The sequence below is a fragment of the Mus musculus genome, chromosome 13 (assembly GCF_000001635.26).
Source record: "Mus musculus strain C57BL/6J chromosome 13, GRCm38.p6 C57BL/6J".
In the NCBI taxonomy this organism is placed as follows: Eukaryota; Metazoa; Chordata; class Mammalia; order Rodentia; family Muridae; genus Mus; species Mus musculus.
Window position 1 is genome coordinate 64649344 of NC_000079.6, and position 23400 is coordinate 64672743.

Consider the following 23400-nt stretch of genomic DNA (forward strand, 5'->3'; position numbering starts at 1 on the left):
TTCCTGTGTTGCTCTCATGAGAGCTGGGCGTATCCTGTCTCTGACTCATTCTGTCAAATCTTTCCCTGATTCATCTCTTTGTCTGTACACTAATTAGACATCACTTTCAAACATGGGCTGCATCCTTCTACATACTAACATTACTTACATTGTTTGGTATTGAAGGTGCATACTAAAAGTATACCTGTATTCCAGCCAGAGGAATTAAAAGTGTGTCATTTCTAGAAGGTCGTTGGATGTGATCCCATGCCAGAGCAGCCATGTTGCACAGGATTAAAATTCCTTTTCAGAAAGTTGTCTTCATAGTATCTCTTTATAGTATTTCCTTTTTCTTGCTAACTAAATTTAAATCATGACATGAACTAAAAGGGCAAAGGACTTTAGTCTTGCTTGTACCTCATGGTTCCTGTAATTAGTTTTTTTGTTTTGTTTTGTTTTGTTTTGTTTTTTTGGCTAGGAATAGTTTCATTGTAGCTATTAAATGGCTCATCTCTCATTTCATCCCAACGTCTACCCCAAAGTAACCTCCTTAAAAGAGGCTCTCTTTGACTCCATATTTGAAATATAGCTGAATTGTTATATTATTTTGCCTTGCTTTAGTTTTCTTGATTGTAATTAAGGCTATTTTTGTTTTAAGGTACTCCACAATAATAGATCCAACAGTGTATATGTATAATGCATGCATATTTAGTATATATTATATATAACACATATGTGATATACATATATACATGGTGATATTTATTATAGACAATTGACTCATGTGCCCTTAGTGGGTAGGAAATCCTTCTGGTGGGTCTACAAGATGAAGAGCCAGAACTGTCATCAGTGTGAATTCCAGTCTATCCTCAAAGGTCTGAGAACAAGGAACATGGGTGATACCAGTCTTTATCCAAGGGCATTTGAACAGTTAGACTGAGCAAAGATTACTCTCAACAATGTAAGTAGGTGTAATTCAGTCCCTAGAAATCAATCATGAATTTGCTCTTTGTTTAAGCTAACACACATCTTCTGCCTTCTGTCCTTAACCCTTAGATATCTTTGTACCTACTTCTTGAAACTTCTAATTTGGGCTGAGACCATGAGTTCACCCATTTTCTAGATCTTTGGTTTTGGACTATACCACAGGACAAAGACCCTAGGTTTTCTGGGCTTTCAGCTTGCAGAGAGCCAGATATGGGACCTCCTAACCTCTCTAATCATGTGACTTTGCATTTACATATATAATATATGTTTACCATAGGTATATACATACCTGAATACCTCTTATGGGTTTTCTTTCTCAGGAAAGCCTGAATACATAAGCCAAATAACTTTTCTCTTCTTATTCAACAGGTCTTAGTTTTGAGAAATTTGACCCAAGAAAGAGATGTGGTTTTCAAAGCAGGCCATGTCATATCATTCACCTGTAAGAGGTTAAGCCTACCTGCTAACTGCACTGGCCAAGGAAGGATTGTAGGAGATGTGTCTTGGATATCCACTGTCGATTAATAGATTGTTCGTTGCTTTATGGAAGGAAGGACAGGGAAGCAATGCTACAGGAATACAGGACAAGGGAAGGAAGTTTGCTTTGACATTATCTAAGACATTCTGAGTGCTCCCCACACAATACTTTTCATATTCCTCTTACCAACCTTTTCAGGCAGCGAAGCTGAGACTCAGGGCTGTGAGGGAGTGGCCTTGGGGTCACAGATAGCACATTCATGTATGTCTAAGAACACAATGTCACATTCTAAAGAGCCGAAGGAAAAGTTAACATAGCTCATGTTCATTTATGGAAAGCTCACATTTAACATTGGAATTCTAGAGAAAAATGTGACTTAAAGTGCTAACCCATCTGCCAAGATGAAAAGTCATGTGAATTACTACCTTCTGCCCCAGATTATTCTGTAAATTCATGTAATTTTATTTTGAGTAGGAAAGTATTTCTTATGTCATCATGTAAAAGTAATGGTCAGGTCAAGTTCTATAATTTTTATTAAATTCTAGTTGTATCAATGCATTCTTAATAAGCACTCTTGACTAATTAGGATAATATTTTTATTTTTATATTTTAATTAGCATATGAAATAAAACTCACTAAAACAGACAAAAATTGCTTCTCCAATTCCAGGCCATTGATTTTATATCTCTTATGTACATTTTGCTTTGTCATTATTTAAAAATAATCAGTTTTTTCTTGTTTTCCTATTTCATAGGAAGTACTTTAACTGAAGGCTAGGTAATAATACAGATTTTTTTTTCTTCAGTCTGGTAATGCTTCTCTCTCTCTCTCTCTCTCTCTCTCTCTCTCTCTCTCTCTATATATATATATATATATATATACACACACACACACATATACATATTATCCTATCACACTTTCTAATTTTTGTGAATGCAGGCATGTGTATGCCATAGTGTGTACTAGGATGTCAGAGGGCCAATTCATTCTTGCTGTCCACCTTGTTTGAGAAAGGGTCTCACCTTGATTCATATGCCTGGCTGTTTAGTTCAGGAGCCTTCAGGGATTCTCCTGTTTCTGTGTCCCATATTTACATAAAAGCCCTGAGATTGTAGGCACATGCACTATCCTATCTAGATTTCTGATCTGTTTTTAAAAGCATGTTTAACACTGCTGGGTTGATCCATCTCATGCCACAGTAACACAACTAACACACAGTTGGAAGAGACATGACAGAGAAACCCATCACCCTAAACTTGCCAAGTTCAAGCTGTCTACATTAATGAAGTATGACCCATGTATTTAAGTAAGGTTCTTATGGAACATTATTAGGCAATTAGGTTGCAGGAGCTGCCTCAATAAACTCTATTCCTAAAGGAATATTGAGACTCCAGTTCAGTTGTATTTTTTGACCCATGACTACCTCTTTGTTAAATCAATTTTCTGACTCCTGAGGGCTGAATTATGTCCTTCCCTAAAATTCACACACACACACACACACACACACACACACACACACACACACCAGGTAACAACAGGATGATGGACCTACCGCCATTGCAGTGTTAGGTCTCCTTCCTTTCATAGCATCCAAGAGTATATCCCCTTGTTCTGGTGTGCTTGATATGTTCTTTAGCTTGTTGTTACATACATGGGCTCATATGTTTCAATCTACTTCAATAAGCTTATAGCTGGTACCTTTATAGCTGGTATCACATGGTTGGTGTGGTGATACAGATAGACAATGAGCTGCAGTGTCATCCTGCCTTTGTGCTTACACTGACAATGGGAGTCAAACACTGATTTGTAAAATAGTCACCTACTTAGGTCAAGGCACAGCCCTAAACTCACTGTTTCACGCAACTCAAAGCAGGGCGCAGACATATCCCCACACAAAATGTTCATCCTCCCAAAGCACAATTCTAGAGAAAAAAAAGAGATTATTTTTAATCAATTTTATATTTTTATTATTATTTTCATTGATTCTTATATTTTTAATGCTCATTTTTTTACTCTAAGACACAGAGCCAAGTTTTTCACGGTCAGAGCAACAGATATTTCCTTACAATGGTCTTCTCTCATGGATTTCGAAATATATGACTATTTCAAAGATCCTAACACCAGGATTTATCACTTACATTTTATTCTACATGTTCTTCATATATGTGTGAACTAAAATTCCTGAAAAAAGCCACAGCCCTGTTGATGATCTCCTGTGTTGACTAGAATGCCATGCTTGCAGAGTTAGAATATTTCATACTCTGAGTCAATTCTCTTGGTAGCCTTAATAGCCACGTCTGTGTCTGACCTAATATCCTTGTGATTCCCATATAACATCCTTGCTTGTTTGTTTTTAACATTTATTACATTTAAAATTTTTTATTAGATATTTTCTTTATTTACATTTCAAATGCTATCCCAAAAGTTCCCTGTACCCGCCCTCCGCCCAGTACCCCTACCCACCCATTCCCACTTCTTGGCCCTGGCATTCCCCTGTACTGGGGTATATAAAGTTTTCAAGACGAAGAGGCCTCTCTTCCCAGTGATGGCCGACTAGGCCATCATCTGCTATATATGCAGCTAGAGACACGAGCTCTGGGGGTACTGGTTAGTTCATATTGTTGTTCCACCTATGGGGTTGCAGAACCCTTCAGCTCCTTGGGTACTTTCTCTAGCTCCTCCATTGGGGACCCTGTGTTCCATCCAATAGATGACTGTGAGCATTCACTTCTGTATTTGCCAGGCACTGGCATAGCCTCACATGAGACAGGGTCCTTGCAGCAAAATCTTGCTGGCATATGCAATAGTGTCTTGGTTTGGTGGCTGATTATGGGATAGATCCCTGGGTGGGGTAGTCTCTGGATGGTCCATCCTTTCATCTTAGCTCCAAACTTTGTCTCTGTAACTCCTTCCATAGGTATTTCGTTCCCTAATCTAAGGAGGAATGAAGTATCCACACGTTGGTCTTCCGTCTCCTTGATTTTCTTGTGTTCTGCAAATTGTATCTTGGGTATTCTAATATCCACTTATCAGTGAGTGCATATCTAGTGACTTCTTTTGTGATTGGGTTGCCTCACTCAGGATGATATCCTCCAGATACATCCACTTGTCCAAGAATTTCATAAATTCATTGTTTTTAATAGCTGAGTAGTACTCCATGATGTAAATGTACCACATTTTCTGTATCTATTCCTCTGTCGAGGGACATCTGGGTTCATTCCAGCTTCTGACTATTATAAATAAGGCTGCTATGAACATAGTGGAGCATGTGTCCTTATTACCAGGTGGAACACCTTCTGGGTATATGCCCAGGAGAGGTATTGCTGGATCTTCCGGTAGTACTATGTCCAATTTTCTGAGGAATCGCCAGACGGACTCCCAGAGTGGTTGTACAAGCTTGCAATCCCACCAGCAATGGAGGACTGTTCCTCTTTGTCCACATCCTTGCCAGCATCTGCTGTCACCTGAATGTTTGATCTTAGCCATTGTGACTGGTATGAGGTGGAATCTCAGGGTTGTTTTGATTTGCATTTCCCTGATGATTAAGGATGCTGAACATTTTTCCAAGTGCTTCTCAGCCCTTCGGTATTCCTCAGTTGAGAATTCTTTGTTAAGCTCTCTACCCCATTTCTTAATGGGGCTAATTGAATTTCTGGAGTCCAGTTTCTTGAGCTCTTTGTATATATTGGATATTAGTCCCTTATCAGATTTAGGATTGGTAAAAATCCTTTCCCAATCTGTTGGTGGCCTTTTTGTCTTATTGAAAGTGTCTTTTGCCTTACAGAAGCTTTGCAGTTTTTTGAGGTGCCGTTTGTCAATTCTCGATCTTACAACACAAGCCATTGCTGTTCTGTTTAGGAATTTTTCCCCTGTGCCCATATGTTCGAGGCTTTCCCCACTTTCTCCTCTATAAATTTCCTGTCTCTGGTTTTATGTGGAGTTCTTTGATCCACTTAGACTTGAGCTTTGTACAAGGAGATAAGAATGGATCAATTTGCATTCTTCTACATGATAACCGCCAGTTGTGCCTGTACCATTTGTTGAAAATGCTCTTTTTTCCACTGGATGGTTTTTAGCTCCTTTGTCAAAGATCAAGTGACCATAGGTGTGTGGATTCATTTCTGGGTCTTCAATTCTATTCCATTGACCTTCTTGTCTGTCCATGTACCAGTACCATGCAGTTTTTATCACAATTGCTCTGTAGTACAGCTTGAGGTCAAGCATGGTGATTCCACCAGAGGTTCTTTTATTGTTGAGAATAGTTTTTGATATCCTAGATTTTTTTTGTTATTCCAGATGATTTTGCAAATTGCCCTGTCCAACTCTGTGAAGAAATAAGTTGGAATTTTGATGGGAATTGCATTGAATCTGTAGATTGCTTTCAGCAGGATAGCCATTTTGACTATATTAATCCTGCCAATCCATGAGCATGGGAGATCTTTCCATCTTCTGTGATCTTCAATTTCTTTCTTCAGAGACTTGAAGTTCTTATCATACAGATCTTTCACTTCCTTAGTTAGAGTCACGCCAAGGTATTTTATATTATTTGTGACTATTGTGAAGGGCATTGTTTCCCTAATTTATTTCTCAGCCCATTTATCCTTTGTGTAGAGAAAGGCCATTGATTTGTTTGAGTTAATTTTATCTCCAGCTACTTCACTGAAGCTGTTTATCAGGTTTAGGAGTTCTCTGGTGGAATTTTTAGGGTTACTTATATATATACTATCATATCATCTGCAAATAGTGATATTTTGACTTCTTCCTTTCCAATTTGTATCCCCTTGATCTTCTTTTGTTGTCTAATTGCTCTGGCTAGTACTTCAAGTACTATATTGAATAGGTAGGGAGAAAGTGGGCAGCCTTGTCTAGTTTCTGATTTTAGTTAGAATGCTTCCAGTTTCTCTCCATTTAGTTTGATGTTGGGTACTGGTTTGCTGTAGATTACTTTTATTATGTTTAGATCTGGGCCTTGAATTCCTGATCTTTCCATGACTTTTATCATGAAGGGGTGTTGGATTTTGTCAAATGCTTTCTCAGCATCTAATGAGATGATCATGTGGTTTTTGTCTTTGAGTTTGTTTATATAGTGGATTACGTTGATAGATTTCCATATACTAAACCATCCCTGCATACCTGGGATGAAACCTACTTAGTTATGATAGATGATCGTTTTGATGTGTTCTTGGATTCCGTTTGCAAGGATTTTATTGAGTATTATTGCATCGATATTCATAAGGGAAATTGGTCTGAAGTTCTCTTTCTTTGTTGGATCTTTCTGTGGTTTAGGTATCAGAGTAATTGTGGCTTCATAGAATGAATTGGGTAGAGTACCTCCTGCTTCTATTTTGTGGAATAGTTTGAGGAGAGTTCGAATTAGGTCTTCTTTGAAGGTCTTTTAGAACTCTGCAGTAAACCCATCTGATCCTGGGCTTTTTTTTTTTTTTTTTTTTTTTTGGTTGGGAGACTATTGATGACTGCTTCTATTTCTTTAGGGGAAATGGGACTGTTTAGATCATTAATTTGATCCTGATTTAACTTTGGTACCTGGTATCTCTCTAGGAATTTGTCCATTTCATCCAGGTTTTCCAGTTATGTTGAGTATAGCCTTTTGTAGTAGGATCTGACAATGTTTTGGATTTCCTTATGCTCTGTTGTGATGTCTCCTTATTCATTTCTGATTTTGTTAATTTGGATACCGTTCCTGTGCCCTCTAGTTAGTCTGGCTAAGGGTTTATCTATCTTGTTGATTTTCTCAAAGAACCAGCTCCTCGTTTGGTTGATTCTTTGAATAGTTGTTTTCTTTTTTTTGTTTTTTTTGTTTCCACTTGGTTTATTTTAGCCCTGAGTTTGATTATTTCCTGCCATCTACTCCTCTTGGGTGAATTTGCTTCCTTTAGTTCTAGAGCTTCTAGGTGTGCTTTCAGGCTGATAGTGTATGCTCTCTCTAGTTTCTTTTTGGAGGCACTCACGGCTATGAGTTTTCCTCTTAGAACTGCCTTCATTGTGTCCCATAAGTTTGGGTATGTTGTGCCTTCATTTACATTAAACTCTAAAAAGACTTTAATTTCTTTATTTTTTCCTTGACCAAGGTATCATTGAGTAGAGTGTTGTTCAGTTTCTGTGTGAATGTTGGCTTTCTATTATTTATGCTGATATTAAAGATCAACCTTAGTTCATGGTGATCTGATAGGATGCATGGGATAATTTTAATATTTTTGTACCTGTTAAGACCTGTTTTGTGACCAATTATATGGTCAATTTTGGAGGAGGTAGCATGAAGTGCTGAGTAGAAGGTATATCCTTTTGTTTTAGGATAAAATGTTCTGTAGATATCTGTTAAATCCATTTGTTTCATAACTTCTTTTTAAAAAATTTTTTAAAGATCTATTTATTATTATATCTAAGTACACTGTAGCTGTCTTGGGACACACCAGAAGAGGGCATCAGATCTCATTATGCATGGTTGTGAGCCACCATGTGGTTGCTGGGACTTGAACTCAGGACTTTCAGAAGAGCAGTTAGTGCTCTTAACCACTGAGCCATCTCTCCAGCCCTGTTTCATAACTTCTGTTAGTGTCTATGTGTCTCTGTTTAGTTTCTGTTTCCAGGATCTGTCCATTGGTGAGAGTAGGGTATTGAAGTCTTCCACTATTATTGTGTGAGGCACAATGTGTGCTTTAAGCTTTACTAAAGTTTCTTTAATGAATGTGGCTGCCCTTGCATTTGGAGCATAGATATTCAGAATTGAGAGTCCATCTTGGTAGATTTTACCTTTGATGAGTATGAAGTGTCCCTCCTTGTCTTTTTTGATAACTTTGGGTTGAGTGTCAATTTTATTCAATATTAGAATGGCTACTCCAGCTTGTTTCTTAGGACCATTTGCTTGGAAAATTGTTTTCCAGCCTTTCACTCTGAGGTAGTGTCTGTATTTTTACTTGAGGTGGGTTTCCTGTAAGCAGCAAAATGTTGGGTCCTGTTTGTGTAGCAGCCTATAAGTCTATATCTTTTTAAAAATTTTTTATTAGGTATTTTCCTCATTTACATTTCCAATGCTATCCCACAAGTCCCCCATACCCTCCCCCACCCACTCCCCTACACACCCACTCCCACTTCTTGGCCCTGTCGTTCCCCTGTACTGAGGCATATAAAGTTTGCACGACCAATGGGCCTCTCTTTCCACTGATGGCCGGCTAGGCCATCTTCAGATACATATGCAGCCAGAGACACAAGCTCCAGGGGGTACTGGTTAGTTCATATTGTTGTTCCACCTATAGGGTTGCAGATCCTTTTAGCTCATTGGGTACTTTCTCTAACTCCTCCATTGGGGTCCCTGTGATCCATCCAATAGAGACTGTGAGCATTCACTTCTGTGTTTGCTAGGCCCCGGCATAGTCTCACAAAAGACAGCTATATCAGGGTCCTTTCAGCAAAATCTTGCTCGTGTATGCAATAGTGTTGTGCGTTTGGCAGCTGATATAGGATGGATCCCCGGATATGGTAGTCTCTAGATGGTCCATCCTTTTGTCTCAGCTCCAAACATTGTCTCTGTAACTCCTTCCATGGGGGTTTTATTCCCAATTCTAGGAAGGGGCAAAGTGTCCACATTTTGGTCTTCGTTCTTCTTGAGTTTCATGTGCTTTGTATCTTTTATCTTGGGTATTCTAAGTTTCTGGGCTAATATCCACTTATCATTGAGTATATTTCATGGGAGTTCTTTCATGATTGGGTTACCTCACTCAGGATGATGCCCTCCAGGTCAATCCATTTAACTAGGAATTACATAAATTCATTGTTTTTAATAGCTAAGTAGTACTCCGTTCTGTAAATGTACCACATTTTCTGTATCCAATCCTCTGTTGAGGGGCATCTAGGTTCTTTCCAGCTTCTGACTATTATAAATAAGGCTGTTATGAACATAGTGGAACATCTTCTGGGTATATGCCCAGGAGAGGTATTGGGGGATCCTCTGGTAGTACTATGTCCAATTTTCTGAGGAATGGCCAGACTGATTTCCAGAGTGGTTATACAGGCTTGCAATCCCACCAGCAATGGAGGAGTGTTCCTCTTTTTCCACATCCTTGCCAGCATCTGCTGTCACCTGAATTTTTGATCTTAGCCATTCTGACTGGTGTGAGATGGAATCTTAGGGCTGTTTTGATTTGCATTTCTCTGATGATTAAGGATGCTGAGCATTTTTTCAGGTGCTTCTCAGCCATTCAGTATTCCTCAGGTGAGAATTCTTTGTTCAGCTCTGAGCCCCATTTTTTAATGGGGTTATTTGATTTTCTGGAGTCCACCTTCTTGAGTTCTTTATATATATTGGATATTAGTCCCCTATCTGATTTAGGATAGGTAAAGATCCTTTCCCAGTCTGTTGGTGGCCTTTTTGTATTATTGACAGTGTCCTTTGCCTTACAGAAGCTTTGCAATTTTATGATGTCCCATTTGTCAATTCTCAATCTTACAGCACAAGCCATTGCTGTTCTATTCAGGAATTTTCCCCCTGTGCCCATATCTTCAAGGCTTTTCTCCACTTTCTCCTCTATAAGTTTCACTGTCTCTGGTTTTATGTGGAGTTCCTTGATCCACTTAGATTTGACCTTAGTACAAGGAGGTAGGAATGGATCAATTCACATTCTTCTACGAGTTAACTGCTAGTTGTGTCAGCACCATTTGTTGAAAATGCTGTCCTTTTTTCCACTGGATGGTTTTTAGCTCCCTTGTCAAAGATCAAGTGATCATAGGTGTGTGGGTTCATTTCTGGGTCTTCAATTCTATTCCATTGACCTTCATGTCTGTCCATGTACCAGTACCATGCAGTTTTTATGACAATTGCTCTGTAGTACAGCTTTAGGTCAGGCATGGTGATTCCACCAGAGGTTCTTTTATCCTTGAGAAGAGTTTTTGCTATCCTAGGTTTTTTGTTATTCCAGATGAGTTTGCAGATTGCTCTTTCTAATTCATTGAAGAATTGAGTTGGGATTTTGATAGGGATTGCATTGAATCTATAGATTGCTTTTGGCAAGATAGCCATTTTTACTATATTGATCCTGCCGATCCATGAGCATGGGAGATCTTTCCATCTTTTGAGATCTTCTTTAATTTCTTTCTTCAGAGACTTGAAGTTCTTATCATACAGATCTTTCACTTCCTTAGTTAGAGTCATGCCAAGATATTTTATATTATTTGTGACTATTGAAAAGGGTGTTGTTTCCATAATTTCTTTCTCAGCCTGTTTATTCTTTGTGTAGAAAAAGGCCATTGACTCTTTTGAGTTAATTTTATATCCAGCTACTTCACTGAAGCTGTTTATCAGGTTTAGGAGTTCTCTGGTGGAATTTTTTTTCCATTTTTATTAGGTATTTAGCTCATTTACATTTCCAATGCTATACCAAAAGTCCCCCATACCCACCCACCCCCACTCCCCTACCCCCCACGCCCCCTTTTTCGCCCTGGTGTTCCCCTGTACTGGGGCATATAAAGTTTGCGTGTCCAATGGGCCTCTCTTTGCAGTGATGGCCATCTTTTGATACATATGCAGCTAGAGTCAAGAGCTCCGGGGTACTGGTTAGTTCATAATGTTGTTCTACCTATAGGGTTGCAGATCCCTTTAGCTCCTTGGGTACTTTCTCTAGCTCCTCCATTGGGAGCCCTGTGATCCATCCATTAGCTGACTGTGAGCATCCACTTCTGTGTTTGCTAGGCCCCGGCATAGTCTCACAAGAGACAGCTACATCTGGGTCCTTTCGATAGAATCTTGCTAGTATATGCAATGGAGTCAGCGTTTGGATGCTGATTATGGGGTGGATCCCTGGATATGGCAGTCTCTACATGGTCCATCCTTTCATCTCAGCTCCAAACTTTGTCTTTGTAACTCCTTCCATGGGTGTTTTGTTCCCAATTCTAAGGAGGGGCATAGTGTCCACACTTCAGTCTTCATTCTTCTTGAGTTTCATATGTTTAGCAAATTGTATCTTATATCTTGGGTATCCTAGGTTTGGGGATAATATCCACTTATCAGTGAGTACATATTGTGTGAGTTCCTTTGTGAATGTGTTACCTCACTCAGGATGATGCCCTCCAGGTCCATCCATTTGGCTAGGAATTTCATAAATTTATTCTTTTTAATAGCTGAGTAGTACTCCATTGTGTAGATGTACCACATTTTCTGTATCCATTCCTCTGTTGAGGGGCATCTGGGTTCTTTCTAGCTTCTGGCTATTATAAATAAGGCTGCTATGAACATAGTGGAGCATGTGTCCTTCTTACCAGTTGGGGCATCTTCTGGATATATGCCCAGGAGAGGTATTGCTGGATCCTCCGGTAGTACTATGTTCTGGTGGAATTTTTAGGGTCACTTATATAAACTATCATATCATCTGCAAAAAGTGATATTTTGACTTCTTCCTTTCCAATTTGTATCCCCTTGATCTCCTTTTGTTGTTGAATTGCTCTGGCCAGGACTTCAAGTACAGTGTTGAATAGGTAGGGAGAAAGTGGGCAGCCTTGTCTAGTCCCTGATTTTAGTGGGATTGCTTCCAGCTTCTCACCATTTACTTTGATGTTGGCTGTTGGCTACTGGTTTGCTGTAGATTGCTTTTATCATGTTTAGGTATGGGCCTTGAATTCCTGATCTTTCCAAGACTTTTATCATGAATGGGTGTTGGATCTTGTCAAATGCTTTCTCCGCATCTAAAGAGATGATCATGTGATTTTTGTCTTTGAGTTTGTTTATATAATGGATTACGTTGATGGATTTCCGTATATTAAACCATCCCTGCATCCCTGGAAGAAAACCTACTTGGTCAGGATGGATGATTGCTTTAATGTGTTCTTGGATTTGGTTAGTGAGAATTTTATTGAGTATTTTTGCATCGATGTTCATAAGGGAAATTGGTCTGAAGTTCTCTATCTTTGTTGGATTTCTCTGTGGTTTAGGTGTCAGAGTAATTGTGGCTTCATTTACTGAGTTGGGTAGAGTACCTTCTTCTTCTCGTTTGTGGAATAGTTTGTGCAGAACTGGAATTAGGTCTTCTTTGAAGGTCTGATAGAATTCTGCACTAAAGGCATCTGGTCCTGGGCTTTTTTTGGTTGGGAGACCATTAATGACTACTTCTATTTCTTTAAGGGATATGGGACTCTTTAGATCATTAACTTGATCCTGGTTTAACTTTGGTACCTGGTATCTGTCTAGAAATGTGTCCATTTCGTCCAGGTTTTCCAGTTTTGTTGAGTATAGCCTTTTGTAGAAGGATCTGATGGTGTTTTGGATTTCTTCAGTGTTTGTTATGTCTCCCTTTTCATTTCTGATTTTGTTAATTAGGTTGCTGTCCCTGTGCCCTCTAGTGAGTCTGGCTAAGGGTTTATCTATCTTGTTGATTTTCTCAAAGAACCAGCTCCTCGTTTGGTTGATTCTTTGAATAGTTCTTGTTTCCACTTGGTTGATTTTGTCCCTGAGTTTGATTATTTCCTGCTGTCTACTCCTCTTGGGTGAATTTGCTTCCTTTTTTCTAGAGCTTTTAGGTTTGTCAAACTGCTAGTTTGTGCTCTCTCTAGTTTCTTTTTGGAGGCACTCAGAACTATCAGTTTCCCTCTTAGAAATGCTTTCATAGTGTCCCATAAGTTTGGGTATGTTGTGGCTTCATTTTCATTAAACTCTAAAAAGTCTTTAATTTCTTTCTTTATTCCTTCCTTGACCAAGGTATCATTGAGAAGAGTGTTGTTCAGTTTCCACGTGAATGTTGGCTTTCCATTATTTATGTTGTTGTTGAAGATCAGCCTTAGTCCATGGTGGTCTGATAGGATGCATGGGACAATTTCAATATTTTTGTATCTGTTGAGGCCTGTTTGGTGACCAATTATGTGGTCAGTTTTGGAGAAGGTACCATGAGGTGCTGAGAAGAAGGTATATCCTTTTGTTTTAGGATAAAATATTCTGTAGATATCTGTTAAATCCGTTTGTTTCATAACTTCTGTTAGTTTCACTGTGTCCCTGCTTAGTTTCTGTTTCCACTATCTGTCAATTGATGAAAGTTGTGTGTTGAAGTCTCCCACTATTATTGTGTGAGGTACAATGTGTGCTTTAGCCTTACTAAATTTCTTTAATGAATGTGGCTGCCCTTGCATTTGGAGCATAGATATTCAGAATTGAGAGTTCCTCTTGGAGGATTTTACCTTTGATGAGTATGAAGTGTCCCTCTTTGTCTTTTTGATAACTTTGGGTTGGAAGTTGATTTTATTCGATATTAGAATGGCTACTCCAGCTTGTTTCTTCAGACCATTTGCTTGGAAAATTGTTTTCCAGCCTTTCACTCTGAGGTACTGTCTGTCTTTTTCCCTGAGATGGGTTTCCTGTAAGCAGCAGAATGTTGGGTCCTGTTTGTGTAGCCAGTCTGTTAGTCTATGTCTTTTTATTGGGGAATTGAGTCCATTGATATTAAGAGATATTAAGGAAAAGTAATTGTTGTTTCCTTTTATTTTTGTTGTTAGAGTTGGCATTCTGTTCTTGTGGCTGTCTTCTTTTTGGTTTGTTGAGGGATTACTTCCTTGCTTGTTCTAGGGCGTGATTTCTGTCCTTGTATTGCTTCTTTTCTGTTATTATCCTTTGAAGGGCTTGATTCGTGGAAAGATATTGTGTGAATTTGGTTTTGTCGTGGAATACTTTGGTTTCTCCATCTATGGTAATTGAGAGTTTTGCTGGTTATAGTAGCCTGGGCTGGCATTTGTGTTCTCTTAGGGTCTGTATAACATCTGTCCAGGATCTTCTGGCTTTCATAGTCTCTGGTGAGAAGTCTGGTGTAATTCTAATAGGCCGGCCTTTATATATTACTTGACATTTTTCCCTTACTGCTTTTAATATTCTATCTTTTTTAGTGCATTTGTTGTTCTGATTATTATGTGTCAGGAGGAATTTCTTTTCTGGTCCAGTCTATTTGGAGTTCTGTAGGTTTATTGTATGTTCATGGGCATCTCTTTCTTTAGGTTTACAAGTTTTCTTCTATAATTTTGATGAAGATATTTGCTGGTCCTTTAAGTCGAAAATCTTCATTCTCATCTATTCCCATTATCCGTACATTTGGTCTTCTCATTGTGTCCTGGGTTTCCTAGATGTTTTGAGTTAGGATCTTTTTGCATTTTGCATTTTCTTTGATTGTGTGCCCATGTTCTCTATGGAATCTTCTGCACCTGAGATTCTCTCTTCCATCTCTTGTATTTTGTTGCTGATGCTCGCATCTATGGTTCCTGATTTCTTTTCTATGGTTTCTATCTCCAGAGTTGTCTCACTTTGGGTTTTCTTTATTGTGTCTACTTCCATTTTTAGGCATTGGATGCTTTTGTTCAATTCCACTGCCTGTTTGGTTATGTTTTCCTGTAATTCTTTAAGGGACTTTTGTGTTTCCTCTTTAAGGACTTCTACCTGTTTAGCAGTGTTGTCCTGTATTTCTTTAAGGGAGTTATTACTTCACTTCTTAAACTCCTCTACCAGCATCATGAGATATGATTTTAAATCCGAATCTTGCTTTTTCGGGTGTGGTGGGGTATTCAGGACTGGCTGAGGTGGGAGTGCTGTGTTATGATGGTGTGAGGTCTTGATTTCTGTTAGTAAGATTCTTATGTTTGCCTTTCGCCATCTGGTAATCTCTGGCGTTAGCTGTTATAGTTGTCTCTGGCTGGAGCTTGTTCCTCCTGGGATTCTGTTAGCCTCTGTCAGTAGTCCTGGGAGTCCAGATCTCTCCTGAGTCTCAGTGGTCAGAGTCCTCTCTGCAGGCAAGCTCTCCTCTTTCAGGGAAGGTGCACAGAGGTCCTGCGTTCAGACCTGCCTCCTGGCTGAAGATGAAAATCTGAAACAGGGCCTGTCCCAGAAGATGTGTTGCCTCATCCGTCTTCATGCTCACCTGTACAGACTGGTCTTTAAAGGACCTGGGAAAAAAGATGGTTTCCTCCCCTGCCGGGCAGTGAGAGCCTTCCCAGGTGGCCACCTCTCCTCTGGTGAGGAAGGTGCCCAGATGTTTGGTGCCCGAAATGGGGTCTGTCCCAGAAGCTGTGTCACTTCTGCCTGTCCCAGAAAGTGTGTAGCTTCTGCAGTCCGCGTGTTCACCTCTACCGACTGTCTCCTAGGGACCCCGGACACAAGATGGCTCCCTCACCTGCTCCAGCAGTCAGAGCCCTCTCAGGCAGCCACCTCTCCTCTGGTGGGGGAGGTGCCTGAATGTCTGGAGCCCAGAATGGGGCCTGTCCCAGAAGCTGTGTCACTCCTGCAGTCTGCTTACTCACCCTCCACAGTCCACATGTTCACCTGCGCAGACTGTCTCCGAGGGACCCGGGACCTTATTACATTTATTTAGTGTATGTAGAAACAGGGAAAGAATGTGCACATTATTGTGCTTCTGTGAAAGTCAAAGGACACCAGATGGGTTTAGTGCAGAGTTCTATCAGACCTTCAAAGAAGATCTAATTCCAGTTCTGCACAAACTATTCCACAAAATAGAAGTAGAAGGTTCTCTACCCAACTCATTCTATGAAGCCACAATTACTCTGACACCTAAACCACAGAAAGATCCAACAAAGATAGAGAACTTCAGACCAATTTGCCTTATGAATATCGATGCAAAAATACTCAATAAAATTCTCACTAACCGAATCCAAGAACACATCAAAACAATCATCCATCCTGACCAAGTAGGTTTTCTTCCAGGGATGCAGGGATGGTTTAATATACGGAAATCCATCAACGTAATCCATTATATAAACAAACTCAAAGACAAAAATCACATGATCATCTCGTTAGATGCGGAGAAAGCATTTGACAAGATCCAACACCCATTCATGATAAAAGTCTTGGAAAGATCAGGAATTCAAGGCCCATACCTAAACATGATAAAAGCAATCTACAGCAAACCAGTAGCCAACAGCCAACATCAAAGTAAATGGTGAGAAGCTGGAAGCAATCCCACTAAAATCAGGGACTAGACAAGGCTGCCCACTTTCTCCCTACCTATTCAACACTGTACTTGAAGTCCTAGCCAGAGCAATTCAACAACAAAAGGAGATCAAGGGGATACAAATTGGAAAGGAAGAAGTCAAAATATCACTTTTTGCAGATGATATGATAGTTTATATAAGTGACCCTAAAAATTCCACCAGAGAACTCCTAAACCTGATAAACAGCTTCAGTGAATTAGCTGGATATAAAATTAATTCAAACAAGTCAATGGCCTTTTTCTACACAAAGAATAAACAGACTGAGAAAGAAATTAGACATAATACTACTGGAGGATCCCGAAATACCTCTCTTGGGCATATATCCAGAAGATTTTACAACTGGTAAGAAAGCCACATGCTCTACTATGTTCATAGCAGCCTTATTTAAAATAGCCAGAAGCTGGAAAGAACCTAAATGCCCCTCAACAGAGGAATGGATACAGAAAAATGTGGTACATTTTCACAATGGAGTACTACTCAGCTATTAAAAAATGAATTTATGAAATTTCTAGGCAAATGGATGGACCAGGAGGGTATCATCCTGAGTGAAGTAACCCAATAACAAAAGAATTCACATGATATGTACTCACTGATAAGTGGATATTAGCCCAGAAACTTAGAATACCCAAGATATAATATACAATTTGTGAAACACAAGAAACTCAAGAAGAACGAAGACCAAAGTGTGGACACTTTGCCCCTTCCTAGAATTGGGAACAAAACACCCATGGAAGGAATTACAGAGACAAAGTTTGGAGCTGAGACAAAAGGATGGACCATCTAGAGACTACCATATCCGGGGATCCATCCTATATCAGCTGCCAAACGCTGACACCATTGCATACACAAGCAAGATTTTGCTGAAAGGACCCTGATATAGCTGTCTTTTGTGAGACTATGCCGGGGCCTAGCAAACACAGAAGTGGATGCTCACAGTCAGCTATTGGATGGATTACAGGGCCCCCAATGGAGGAGCTAGAGAAAATACCCAAGAAGCTAAAGGGATCTGCAACCCTATAGGTGGAACAACAATATGAACTAATCAGTACCCCCTGGAGCTCGTGTCTCTCATATGTATCAGAAGATGGCCTAGTCGGCCATCAGTGGAAAGAGAGGCCCATTGGTCATGCAAACTTTATATGCCTGAGTACTGGGGAACTCCAGGGCCAAGAAGTAGGAGTGGGTGGTTAGGGGAGTGAGGGGGACAGTGTGGGGGACTTTTGGGATAGCATTGGAAATGTAAATCAGGAAAGTACCTAATAAAAAATTAAAAAAAAAATAAAATTAGTGGATTATAAAACAAGCAAACTGAACAGTGCAAATGTAAGAAAGAAAAGAGTGGTTGAGAGGGGAGGGAGGGAAGTTGGAGAGAGTGAGGGATGACAGCACCCATAATACTCTATACATAATAATTATATTCATGTATGAACAAATTTAATGAAAAGTATAATAAAATCCTTTTACTAAACAATTTCTACATGTATTCAGAGTAGTATGAATCCAAGCTGCTAGGCTTTGATACCTCATCTGGCTCAAGAGTGAACTGACTTTTATTTTCTCTGAGTTGAGAGACGTATTTTGCTTTGCCAATAGTGTGCCTGTTTCTCATGAGTTTTAAAATCATTGAGTGATCATATGCAAAGTTCTTGGGACAAAAGCTAAAACTCTTTTTTGTCTTGCATTGCTACAGAGTTTCTGTATACCTTAGGCTGTCTTTGAACCTGTCACCTTCCTACTTCTGGCTTCCCAGTGTCGTGCTGACAGATGTGCACCACCTGCTCTAAGATTCATGAAAATGTGGCTTTCAGGCTGTGCCTGGACATGGGTTCTAAAGTTTTAGAACTTTATACCATGAATCAATACTTGTTAACATACAAATCTGGAGTTAGGAATTTCCTTTATCTCACTCTTCATTACTCTGGGTGCCCTAAGAACTAGATTCCATAGGTGAGAGAAACTGCCATTCATCTCTTCTTCTTCCCATTATTCCAGTTCTCAGGTGCAGTTCTGTTTGGGGCCAGGTATGGTATGATGGTTTGTATATGCTTGGCCCAAGGAGAGGCACTATTAGGAGTTGTGGACTTGTTGGAGTAGGTGTGTCACTATGGGTGTGGACTTTAAGACCCTCATCCTAGCTGCCTGGAAGTCAGTCTTCCACTAGCAGCCTTCAGATGAAGATGTAGAACTCTCTGCTTGCACTATGCCTGCCTGGATTCTGCCATGCTTTTGCCTTGATAATGGACTGAAACTCTCAGCCTGTAAGCCAACCCCAATTAACTGTTGTCCTTATAAGAGTTGTCTTGGTCATGGTGTCTGTTCAAGGCAGGAAAACCCTAACTAAGATAAGGTAAGGGATATGGACTCATAGCTTCTTAAAGTTCATTTCACTAGGTCCTAGGGACCAGGTGCTGCTATAAGAGATGTGCATTGAATTTACATAACAGACATGTAAAGCAGGTACACCTCATAGCTCTATTTCAAGAGGAAGAAAGCAAACCTAGACAGGTTCAATAACACTCCCAAAATCATTCGACAGAGCTGGGCTCTGATATAGGCTGTGAGCTACAGGGTCTATAATGTCTATTGTACTTGAGTTCAAGAAGTCCATCTCTGCAGAGTGGAATGAGCTTTTAACCAGGAGCCCATCATTAGATCTTTGCTTCCTTCTCAGGCATCTGATAGAGTCAGTTGGTTTCTTTTAAAATTTTATATGTGTGGTACATGCATGTATATACATACATTTACATGTGAAGGCCAGAAGTTGAAGTCAAGTGTGTCCAGGGTCCAGGTATCATTTTCTGTCACTATCTTTCTTATTTAAAAATTCTATCTATTCATTCATCCATCCATTCATTCATTCATTCATTCATTCATTCATTCATTCATATATATGTGCATGAGTTTGTGTAACCTTTATGCGCAGGTACCCATAGAGGTCAGCAGAGGACATCAGCTTCCCTAGAACTAGGGTAGTAGGAAGTTGTGAACCACTATATGGATTCTAGGAAGTGAACTACAATTCTTTGGAAGATCGGTAAGGGATCTTAATTGACCGAAACATTTCTCCAGTCTCATCCACCTTAATTTTTGAGACAGGGTGTGTTATGGAATCCAGAGTTCACTGACTGGACTGACAGGGATCTGTCTCTCTCTGTCTCCCAGTGTTGGGACTACAGGTGTGTACCATCACTTCTGCCTTTTCACATGGATGTTGGAGATCTGATTTGATCTTAGGTCCTCATAATTACTCAGCAAGCACTTTACCCACCAATCTATCTACCCAGGGTAGGGCATCAGTTTACAAGGTAACTAATTCATGGGACTGAGGTTGAAATTAGCCTTTCTGCCACCACTGTTGGGAACAGTTTTTCCTACTCATGTTACTCCTCTGCCTGAGCCAAGGGGACACCTGGATCAGACTTAGATTCCGAGTTTTCTTTCAGTGTGGCATATATCTTCTCTGTGTCTTCATTGCAAAATCATTCCACTCATTTGTTCTATGAACATACCTGTTGCCCACACTTGGTCCATAGGATGTCAAGCATTTGGCTTGATGGTAAAAATGGCTAGACTATAACATGCAGTTGCTAAAGAAATACCAGAGAACAAATTGAATTAGAAAAATTGTTAGCAGAAAAGAGAAATTTTCTAGAGTTGACATTTTCACAAAAATTAGTATTTCCAGGAAAGTCGTTCAACATTAGTATTAAATTGTTGCAAATTGAAGTGACAATAATTATATTTCATGCTTTGCTTGCACGTTCACTATGGAAACGTCCACTATGTGGCTTATTTGGACAGGGAAATAAACATTTGTAAAAAAAAAAAAGAATAAAAAACAGCTTTAGATTAAAATTTCAGAAATTATACCTTGACTACTTCACTAGGCTTGGTTGGTTTTTATTATAAAACAATTTGGCCATAGTTGTTTCAGGTCCAGGCACTTGCGTGAACACTGACTAAGAAACTCTGGACAGATGCTTCCCAGAATTGCTAGGAACAGAATTTCAATCCCCTAGAGGGTTTTAGTGGCCCTCCTAGTACATCTGTAGTGTCCAGCAGATAATGCAGAAAAATGTAGGTAAGAACCAGGATGCCTTATTGACTGTTGTATCCTGTTTTCAATAAGAAAATGGGCCCACTTTGGCATGTGGGACTGGAGTTGATGTGTGCTAACCATTGGTCAAGAGGGAGCCTGCAGAGTCTGAGTTTCATGCCAGGTAGATGCTATGTATTCATCTCTGCACACTGAGAGAACCACATCTACCTCCTCTTAAGTACTCTTGGTTCCTGCTTTGTAATAACTTTCCCAAGTTCATGCAGCACGAGTGACTAATCAAGCCATCTTTTAGACACTTGTAGATAGAAGTAATGGAACACTAATCAGATCCCTGGACATTCAAAGATGCTTTTAAGAAAATATTTATCTACAGACATGAATATTCATACAAGGTGGGTCGTCAGAGATCATCTGCTCTGGGCAGGGTCTTCCTTACTAGGTCTGATGCTACCTTAGTACAAATGATTCATGTCCAAAACCAAGGAGCTATCTCAGGAACACAAATGCTACATGGTAAGGACTTTGGCTTTTTAACTTTAGGTGAAAAGACAAGTGGGAAAGTTCTTATTGGGAAAAGATCAAAACAAACTTAACAGTGGCTACAGGTCTAAAATGGAGTCTATTATGATGGGCTATAGGGCCCTTCAGGGAATCATTTGATTCTAAAAATGGAACAAAATCAGATAGCCGCATTGACAATCCCACACTGCCTCTGTGGACAACTCCACCTTTCCAGTAGGTGACAGGTGCCCACCTGTGAGAACATTGCTGCTCCCTGGAGGGATTTTAACCTTCAACTTTTCACAACAGATCTTGCATAGCTCTAGGGGGATTTTTTTGGTACTAAGCAGAACAACAGATCTATTTTTTCCTGTTCTCATTTGCATTTGCATACTTGTATTTGTATCATTGATAAGAAGGAGGCAGGATGGGGCCTGAAATGATTCATTAGGTAAAGATGCTTTCTGCAAAGTCTGATGACCAAACTTCAATCCACACAACCCTCATGAAGAATGATCTCAAAGCTCACATACTAGGATGCTAACATCTCAGTCTTTTTTAAAACATTTACCACCGAACTTCTAATACTTCTTCACAGCTCTGGCCCACTTTCTTCCTTGGAAACACTCTTTTCTTAATAAATCCTCTCTGATTCCAACACTATCTGTGTATCTCTGTCTTATTTGTTGTTCTGGGACACAAGAACCTAAGAACTTAGCAGGAGCCCTCTGGGCTTTACTACATACTGATAAAAATGGGAACTTAGCTAGTACACAGAAGTACAGAATCTGAATACAGCTCATTTACCTCTGGAGACAGACTATGTACTTGACTTTCAAATGTTAATAATCTTAACACAAAACTTTGCTTTCAATTTTCAACCCTCTTGCCTATTTCTGCTACCTTTAATGTAACTCATTTATATACCACCCCTGTTGTGGTTTGAATGAAAAAATGTCTCCCATAGGCTCATATGTCAGGACATTTTCTCTTCAATTGGTGGTGCCATTTGATGAGGATTTAGAGCCTTTAGAAGGTATAGCCATGCTGGAAGAAGTCCATCACTGGTGCCAGGCTTTGAGAACATATAGTCTCACTCCATTTTCTGCTACTGTGTATGGATAAAATATGATTAGCCATTTACTGTTCCTGTTGCCTGCCACCCTAGCCCTCTAGAATAATGCACCAAAGTAAACCTTCTATAAGTTGCTTTTGGTCCTTCCTTCCTTCCTTCCTTCCTTCCTTCCTTCCTTCCTTCCTTCCTTCCTTCCTTCCTTCCTTCCTTCCTTCTTTTCTTCCTTCCTTCCTATTAGATCTATCTATCTATCTATCTATCTATCTATCTATCTATCTATCTATCTATCTATCTATCTATCTCTTTTATCTATTTATTTATTTTATATATAAATGTTTTGGCTGCATGTATGTATGTACACCCCACATTTGCCAGGTGCCTGAGGAGGTCAAAAGAGGACATCAGATGCTCTGGAACTAGAAGTATGGGTGACTGTGGGCCACTGTGTGAGTGTTGGGAAACAAACCAGGTCCTCTGCAAGAGCAGCAAATGTTTTAACAACAGAAGCATCTTTCCAGACTTACCTTTTATTTATTTTATTTTATTGGACATTTTATGTATTTACATTTCAAATGGTATCCCCCTTTCTCGATTTCCCCCACCCCCCGAAACCCCTATCCCACCCCCTCCCCCGGCTTCTATGAGGGTGTGCCCCCATTCACCCACCCACTCTTGCCTCCATGCCCTCGAATTTCCCCTACACTGGGGCAGAGAGCCTTCACAGGACCAAGGGCCTCTTTTCCCATTGACGGCCGACAAGGCCATCCTCTGCTACATATGTGGCTGGAGCCATGCGTCCCTCCATTGTACTCTTTGGTTTGTGGTTTAGTCCCTTGGAGCTCTGGGGGGTCTGGTTAGCTGATATTGTTGTTCTTTCTATAGGGTTGCAAACCCCTTCAGATCCTTCAGTCCTTTCTCTCACTCCTCCATTGGGGACCCAATGATCAGTTTAGTGGTTGGCTGCAAGCATTTACATCTGATATATCAGACTCTGGCAGAGCCTCTCAGGAGACAGCTATATCAGGCTCCTGTCAGCATGTACTTCTTGGCATCAACAATACTGTCTGGGTTTGGTGACTGAATATGGGATGGATCCCCAGTTGGGGCAGTCTCTGGATGGCCTTCCCTTCAGTCTCTGCTCCACACTTTGTCTCCATATTTGCTCCCATGAGTATTTTGTTACCCCTTCTAAGAAAGACAGAAGCACTCAAATTTTGGTCTTCCTTCTCGAGCTTCATGTGGTCTGTGAATTGTATCTTGGATATTATGAGCTTTTGGGCTAAAACTGGAAAATGTTAATGAAATGGATGATATTCTAGACAGATACCATATCCCGAA